The 8,545-nt window shown below is 38.2% G+C and overlaps 1 long non-coding RNA gene across 2 annotated transcripts; it reads left to right on the top strand.

Annotated features, from left to right (window-relative positions):
- The first annotated feature begins 861 nt into the window (after window positions 1–861).
- On the top strand, window positions 862–6,937 carry LOC138956412 (uncharacterized). Of its 2 annotated transcripts, none has more exons than XR_011452646.1 (6): window positions 862–1,780; window positions 2,071–2,112; window positions 2,659–2,715; window positions 3,623–3,744; window positions 4,365–4,411; window positions 5,371–6,937. It is a non-coding gene; the product is annotated as an uncharacterized lncRNA (long non-coding RNA). The 2 variants fall into 2 exon arrangements; XR_011452647.1 differs by having other exon boundaries at window positions 2,659–2,724.
- The last annotated feature ends 1,608 nt before the right edge of the window (window positions 6,938–8,545 follow it).

Below are 8,545 nucleotides of genomic sequence, written 5' to 3'. Positions count from 1 at the left end.
TTGCAGTTGCAAACACAACAGTTTGCCTCGTCGTCTCCGCACTTGACTTTGCACCAAGCCTCGTTGTCGATTTTTCCTTTTGCCCCCTAGTTCCGGTAGATCTGACAATAAACTGCACAGCGCATGCGCCAAAATTTAAGTGAAAAAGGTCTATGTATAGTGCGCCAAGTGAAATGAAGAGAGAATTGGCAATGTCACAGACGTAATCTGTTTGGCTTTTCAAGAACTTAAAAAATAAACGTCCTCAGTGCTGTGACTGTCACGTACGTCTAATTATTTTAAACCCATCCTGCGCCCGCGGCATTTTGACTGTACTTGCAAACTCAGTTATAAATCTATAACTATTATTTTGCTGATATATCTTTCTGTGATATTTTCAGAGTGTGTTGAAACAATTAAGTGTGAAAAATTAGAGAATTCTATTGGACTGACTTTATAATACAGACAAAACAAACTCAGTTACAGTTCTCGTGACAAAACAGGACCAATGATACACAACCTGTTCCGGATGACAGATAGCTAACGATTTGGTCAAGCTTTGATGGGATGGTCGAAAGGCCACACATGTTTAATGAGAAACGACACCGACTAAACACACCAAGACGTCTCTTCTTGGCTTTCTCACGTCAAAAGCGAAACAAAGTTCAATAAGACGTCATATTGCAAAACATATCGTCACGCTAACATTCCGTTACTTCTTCTGCGTGGCCTCGGAGGAACTGAAAAAAATATGTCTGGAACGAATTTTATCTCGGTGACTTCGTCAAATCAGCAGCAGAAAATAACTCGTAAGGCCACCGCCAGGCTTTGCATGTATCAGTGTCGTGTATCATTAAACATATTTTCCTTCCTGTGTATTCACGACTTTTTTCCGTGACCTTTCAGATTTCATGGGGGCTGCCATTTTGGTTTTGATGCGCTTCCTTTTCCGGTTTACGTATTTTCCGGTTTAACATAGCATTTGCGTTTTTTTGTCAGAAGAGTGATATTTGGTTATGAAGGAAGTCAAGTCCGCCATTACCTGCAACCTCAGTTGAGTGTTTACTTTGAACTTAAACTTGAACCGTAACAGTGTGTAGCCAGTTCGCAAGACCTGTTCATCTTCCTACCAGTTCCAACTGTTGTTATCAATGGGTCGCGCAGCTGGAGGAAGTGTTTATTTTCATTTGGAGCCCAACTTCAGTTCAAAACCAGTCAAGAACTGGCCTTGACATTCGTTTGGAACTTAGTTCAACGAGTATTTTCTCGAACGTAACTTTTGACCCAGCTGGTTGGCATCATGAATTAGACGTACACCGGCAGTTATAAATCATGTTGTGCAAAAGACTGTAAAGAAGTAGAAAATTGTGGAAAATCGGGAATGCTTTCTCAGTTTGTGCACCCTGGCAACATTCATCAGGAAAAAAACTGCATATGCCTTCCTCTGCAAAACAAAAGTCGCGCGAAGAATGCTGAACGGGCAGCGACGACTAGCTGTTCTTCTTCAAAGTAATAAACTACCCCCCAAACCCTGCAAGTTTGTGCGATTTACTTTGTGGACATGAAGCCAGCAGAGGGCTCAGGAATGCCCACTTAATTCCTTGATTTTACTTCCGTCACAAGAACTAAAAGAACATTGAATTTCAATGTTCGTTAAATCTGTGGATCAAGTGACTCTAGAAGCGGAGGAAATGAAAATCACCGGCAGATCTGTACAAGATGTTGAATTCTGCCAGGGAAACGAAGCCGCTGTCACGGCAGAGAAGTCTCCGCCTACGAAAGTCGGTAGATCTAGAGCAAGGTAAACATACGTTTTTCAACGCTTGTTCACAAACACACACACACGTACACAAACACACACACGCTCACACCATCACACACACACTTATGAAAGAGATGGAATAGCTGATCGAGTGATGACAATGTTGATTGATAAGTATTTTTTGGTGCGGTGAACTTGAGGCAATATTGTTCTATCAATCCATCAATATATTTTACACTTTCACCCCAGAAATGAAGCACGTGTACACATATTGAACAAAAGAACCATTTTAAGCTTCCATTGGTATTGTTTCCTCTTTTTTTTTGCAGACATGTTGGCAGGAAGTGAGTGTTTCACCCCACTCTTGCAAGGTAGGTTGATCACTGATGACAAGTTCTGATTGTTTTTCCTTTTTAATATTAAACGGATGACAATCCGTACACTGCAGATGGATCTAACCGAGATGGATCTAACCGATACACGGAAGCAACATTGGGAACACACTGTTATTCAGTCTGTGAATAGTTCATGTGTGAGGGGTATTACTGCAAGTACGTTCACTAATGTAGAGAAATAATTTTGGACTCAAACTTCAAGTTAAATTGTTTCTGCTGTCAGAGCCATCTTTCTGAAGGAACAATATTTTACATGCCACTGGATTGTTGTATATTCCTTATTTTGCAATGACAGGCTCAGCTTTCATTTGATTGTAATGTGTTTCTTATTTGAAGCTTTGTATCATAAAAGCTCTGTAGAAGTGTTGCACTTGTTTTGCAGACTGCATTAGGCGTGGTAGCTATTGCACCTCCCCCCCCCCCCCGCCTATTTATCTAACACACCCACCCACACACATACACAGGGTGCTGACAAAGGATCTTTTTCTATTCTCCTTCAGGCCATGGCTTAATTTCTTGCAGACTGAGGAGCAGAGGACGTTTGAGCCGCTCCTAAACCTGAGGCACACAAGCCACAAGGTAAATAAGGTATCAGTATAAAAACAAATGTTTTCACTTTGATTTTTATCGCATCATTTTTTTTAATTAAACTCTGTAAATTGTGGCAATTACACATTATGCCAATAACATTATTATGAAGAATGAAGATTTTCAACTTATCATTGAAGAAATGAAATCAAGCATTTTTGTTCATTCTGTATTTGATTATTATTTTCCAGTCTTTGGGTTGGCATAGTGGGTGAAATAAGGGTGAGGAGTGTCGGTTGGTGTTATTTTTTCGGTCTTGGTGATGTAATATTTTTCCCACGGTATTCATGGTTATGTTTGACTTTAGTGCAGATTCCAGAACAGCCTCTTAAACTGAAAAGCTACAAGGTTAACAATATAAACAGGTTACTGGTGTCTCAGGCATTGATGTTTTTTAAAAAGATTTGCACAGCAATTTATGTGTTTGTAAACAGATAATGAAAATAAAGCATAACAACTTTTATATTTTGTAAGTGGAATTAAATGTTTTCATTTTTTATTTTGAAGTGTTTTTGTATTCAGGTTTTATTGGATGGGTGGGGGGGTGGTTTTGGTGGTTCTGACTTTTTATGATGTAAGGATTTTTTCCTTAATTAGTTATTTAATTAGTTTATGTAGGGGGGGCCGAGGGGGGCGTGGGATTTAAAGTGTATTTCTGGCTTTCGGAGAGGTGCTAAATCTGTTAAAATGGAAATGAAATAAAACAATTGGTGGTGAGGGTTATTACAAAAAAAGTAAGGATTATTTCTCATACCTTTTTATTTTTTACCCAAAAATTATGTTACTGAAATTATTCATTAATTTTTAAAGAGGCAGACTGTGAGACAGGTGATGTAATTGAAGTTAGAATATCATGAGATGTTACTTACTTTCTTTACAATATCATCTAATTTGACAGTCCGACACTGAAGACTGCAGACTTCATGGCAGCCACTGACCTGACGATATGACAGCCATGAATTGAATATCAAACGCAGAAGAAGAAAAAGAAGAAGACAGTCTAACAGGAAAATAATTCTGGTATGCTCATAATTTCTATGCCAGTTTGAAAAAAGTCATGAATTGAAGTTTACCCAGGTTAGACATTAGCATGTCGTAATTGTGACAATGAATGTATCCGTAAACGCACCAAGAGACTTACTTTGAAAAATTGAAGTCATGCATCGTCAATATGACTACAATCACAAACTGAATAAGGGGAAATCATGTCAATTTGGTGGTCTGGATCATCAGCTGTTGCTCATTCGCTATAATGGTCTACTTGACAAAGCCCGTCTTCATGTGCTTCTTTGTTTCTTTATACCTAGTGTAGACAACATGTAGGCGTTTGCAGACTGTTTATTGTATTGCTGTTGTTTGTTTGTGAGTAAAACTGTGGTGTGACCTCAATTGTTTGAAATTTGTTGTGTATGTTCTACTTTCTGTAAGGTGTTTCTCCATGCCCCCAGAAGAACCGACATTATATTAAAACCTTCATACCCTGAAAATACTTGCATACTAGATGTTGTTTCTTATTGTAATGATTGGGGACAGGCAAGCTCTTAAATTGTGCAAGCCATCAGAAAACTGTCAAGTCTGATTTGCTAGAACAAGCGATATTAACACGTTATTAAGATGAATATTTGATTAAATATGTGCAGGAACTACTTCAGCAGATTCATATGGCCAGTCTCACAATGCAAGGAAGGTGAGTAAATTGAATTATGTCTCTCCCACCTGTTCTGTGTTTAGTGTCAGCCGTGATTGCCTGATGAGAATTTGAAAACATGTTGCTAACTAACATGAACCAAACCATGAAACGTGATGTAGGTGAGTAGCCCATCTAGAAAAACGAACCTGTTCTAATTCCGAATTAGAACAGGTTCTTTTTTCTAGATGGGCTACTCACCTACATCACGTTTTATGGTTGGGTTCATGTTAGTTAGCAACATGTTTTCACATAGAAAATGGTGGGCACCTGAACAAATATCTGCACATTACAATGAAGTCTTACTTTTTAATCTGATGGTTTAATAACCCCCAAAAACCCAACCAACCAGCACCCCCCCCACCCCCACCCCTCCAAGAAGAAGCTCACATAACTACCAACTACACAATTTCATTACAGAATCAAACAATGGGAAGAATCAGGATTCAGCAGTGCTAGGTCGTTGGGGGGGGGATAGCTATCACTAGGCACTCAGCAATGAATAGTTGAGGTTTTCACGGACATTAACAAAATCCGGTAACCTACGGACAGTAAATTTCACAGGCAAGGGAACAAGAACGTCAAAAATGGAAAAGTATGTTTTTTCTTTCAAACCATTGATAGAGCTCTGAAGCTTCACACAAGTTTTGCAGAGAGAGCACTCGGCCTCTTCATTTTTGGCACTAAAACATGCGCACACACAAAAAGAAAGTTTTTAAAAAGTGGCACCGATGTATTCTCACACTCACAGCCTTAGAATATTGCAGTTTGTATGTTACCAAATTGAGGCATGATTTTACTCCATACCTGACCAAATCTGCGACAGTCGGGCAAACTTCTTACAAGTCGGATTGGGCCTTCAATCAAATACTCAGAAACCAGCAGCTACTTTAAGTAATACTAATTTTGTTGTTATTTTTTACAGCTTGTACTGAATGTGTTTTCTTTTATCTCCTCAGAATCGAGTCAGCCAGAGAAAGACCATTGAGAGGGAGAGCGCACAGTAAAGCATATATGGCATGCACTTCGGTGGACCAGTGCCATCATCTTCATAACAAGAGATGCAGATCATATTTTCTTATGTTTAAGTATAGCTGTTAGCAAAAGTATTTGACGATTCTTGGGTACGACTTTCGTGTTTAATCCTATTAGCTTGTGTACAGCCCCAAAATCTGTTTTATTTTGATTTATCATTTATAGTTTGAATTTTTTTTTAATGGAATTAGTCCAAATGTAAATACATCTAAGGTTGCAATATTGTTTTTTTGTATATATATACCCTTAAAACTACCTCTTCGTGTAAACAAAATTTAATTGTAAAAAGAAGTGTTTGTTCAAGGGAGATAATTTGAAGCGAATTTTTTTAAAATCAGTAAAACTGCGTAGTGACATCCTCAATTAAATAAAAAAGATTAAGGAATAAAGGTATACACACAGGTTGTACCCATTTTCTTGATTGCACTGCTTTTAAGTAGAAAGCTTTTTTTCTCAGAATTATTTTACAAATAAAATTCAAGGGAGGCAATTGATATAATAAAAAGGAAGAATTTTTTTTTCTTAGAATACTGTACACATTTAGTAAAGTATAATTTACAAGACAAAACACAGGGGTTTTTTGTTTTTTTTCTGTGCCTACTACTTGACAAGAGAACCACGAGATTTGTGCAGATTATTTAAAATTTTCTGTACAGTATATTTTACAAAGACAGATCCATACAATATATATAATTTTGTAATAGATGTTTTCAATTTGTAGGTATGGTTTTTTTTAAATCAACAGTTCGGATAGCCACAACAAGTGTGTATGTCTTGTGATTTGAGAGCTTTAGCACTGGATGCTTAGAATCCTCTTGATCATTTACTTCAGTAGGTAAAGCCACCTTCTCCAAAATCTTCTCTCCTATTCTGTGCTTACTACAGTGGGTTTGACAAGAGAACCACGAGATTTGTTTTTGTACATATGTTGCTTTTATTCTGTAAACTTTAATGATTTAATCCTATGTGCACATTTTTTTTTAACTGTGTTTTTGTTTTTGTTTTCCTGTATTCAAAGTGTGTATGGAAACCACAACCTGTCACAGCAGTATTATTAATCTGGATCTCCCTGCTATGAACGTAATTAACAGAACGTGTGCATGTAGCTAAAGAACTTAAAAAGAATTTCTGCTACTTCACTCAAAATACGTCCATCCTCACACTCATATTTTCTTAAAATAATATTTGTTCATACAAACATGTTTGCGAATTATTCAATTTTGCGTAAAATATTCAATTACGATTTCTTTGTGTGTTGCAAAATTATGTAATAAAATTATGCAAGATCAAATTCAAAACAGCAATAAAGCTGCTGACGGCAGAATACCTCTGTTGACTTCTCTATCTGTTGGGTCAAACTATGCCACAGACATGTTTCTTCTAGAAGCTCAATATTACGTGGTACAGTCTCAAAGACAGAACAACGCAATAACCTTTTTTTGTGTAGATTCGATTGACTTTTTCCTGAAATAAAATATTCATGAAGCCGGTTCTGACTGAGTTAATATATTTCTGGAAAGCTGAACAACGCAATGCGTCTGTGACTGGTGAAGAAGCAGAGCTGGAGCTTTTTGTATTGTTTGTCGTTGGTTTTATTACACACGCACTCACATACGGTCAACAAAATGTTGCATGTTCCTGCTTGACAAACAAATGCCTGCATACATGTGTGCACGTACGAACGTACGAACATTCATACCTGTGCAAACAATCTGCCACTTCAAGTTCAACACCCAAACCCCACACATTCCTCCAAAAGGAGTCTGAAGTATAATACTGGCATTTGTGGTATTGAACGAGGACCTCAACTTCCATTGTCTAGTGCATGTGGGTCTCATGTTGTACGTGTGAAACCACTTACTTAAAAAAGAAAAAATCTTGTAAGCTTATCAACAAAAAACGAACAATTATATTCTTAAACAAACTGGTTAGAATAACAGATTTAGGAGAATGCAATGCAAGGAACATCATTATCTAATTCGGTCGATGCTTAGATCTAGAAAAGCACCCACTTATTCCAGTATAATAGAGAGAAAAAATCCAATTGAAAAAGTTCCAGATCTAGACAAGGCAAGCACTAGCAGCAATTTTAGCAAGCAAACTCGAACTTGCCCTGCATTCATGCAAGGTCGAACCACTTTCCCTGCCTAGTGGGGGTTTGGCGGGTAGAGGGCCGGTGCTGGCACACTCGGAGTGAAACGACATGTCACCTACTTCGATAGCTTCTCCGGATTTACGTGTACAAACAGCGTCCGGGTTTACCGCTTCGATTCTAAACCCTAGTTTCTCATGTTGGTAACAAACTGGCTATTTGTTTATCAGATGTGTCGTTGTTCCACATTAAATTATGCTAGAATCAAGGAGTACTGTATCAGAGGAGATGCACTGCGCATTTCCAGCCTCAGCTAGCAAAGGCCAGTCTTATCGCTGGCTCCAAGACTGGCTCGCTGCACGCGGCATTTGGTACTACTTGTCTCGCGACGACTGACCCGCGGATGAATCTTTGCTTAGTTGAAATCAGTATTTTAGATATTAATATGAAGTTTAAAGACCATTAAGACCATTAAAACCTTATTTTGAAACACGTTTTATTAGAATTTGTCACCGTTATGATGATTGTGTTGGTTTGAAACGCGCACTCTGTTATGTAGCTCATGTATCAGGAACCGGAAGTAAGCATTATTGTTGATGGCGGCATTTTGAATGAATTGTTTACAAATTACTTTCTGTGGATTTATGGATACTTAAACAGTGTTTTTTCGATGTTTGGATTCTGGGATGTTTGCTACAGATCTTATGTATGTTGTATGAATAGAAAATGGTGAATAAGTGTGGCATAGTAGGGTGTAACGGGAACTACAACAAGAACAACACGTGCCGTGTGTTCAAACTTCCAACTGATGCAGCCGAGAGACAGACTTGGATTAATGTACTGCCTCCACGTAAAGATTTTGTGATCGACCCTGACAAGTTCTTCGTTTGTGAGAGGCACTGGAGCGAAGGCTACGAAGTTCATACGTTTCCTGGAGGTCGCACACGACCTAAGCATCCGCCGAGTGTCTTCCCTCAAATCCCAAAATCGTGCATGCCAACGCCGAA

This window comes from Littorina saxatilis, unplaced genomic scaffold, assembly GCF_037325665.1.
Source record: "Littorina saxatilis isolate snail1 unplaced genomic scaffold, US_GU_Lsax_2.0 scaffold_590, whole genome shotgun sequence".
Taxonomy (NCBI): domain Eukaryota; kingdom Metazoa; phylum Mollusca; class Gastropoda; order Littorinimorpha; family Littorinidae; genus Littorina; species Littorina saxatilis.
The sequence above is the reverse complement of the archived record's forward strand: the minus strand, read 5'-3'. Positions and strand labels throughout refer to the sequence as shown.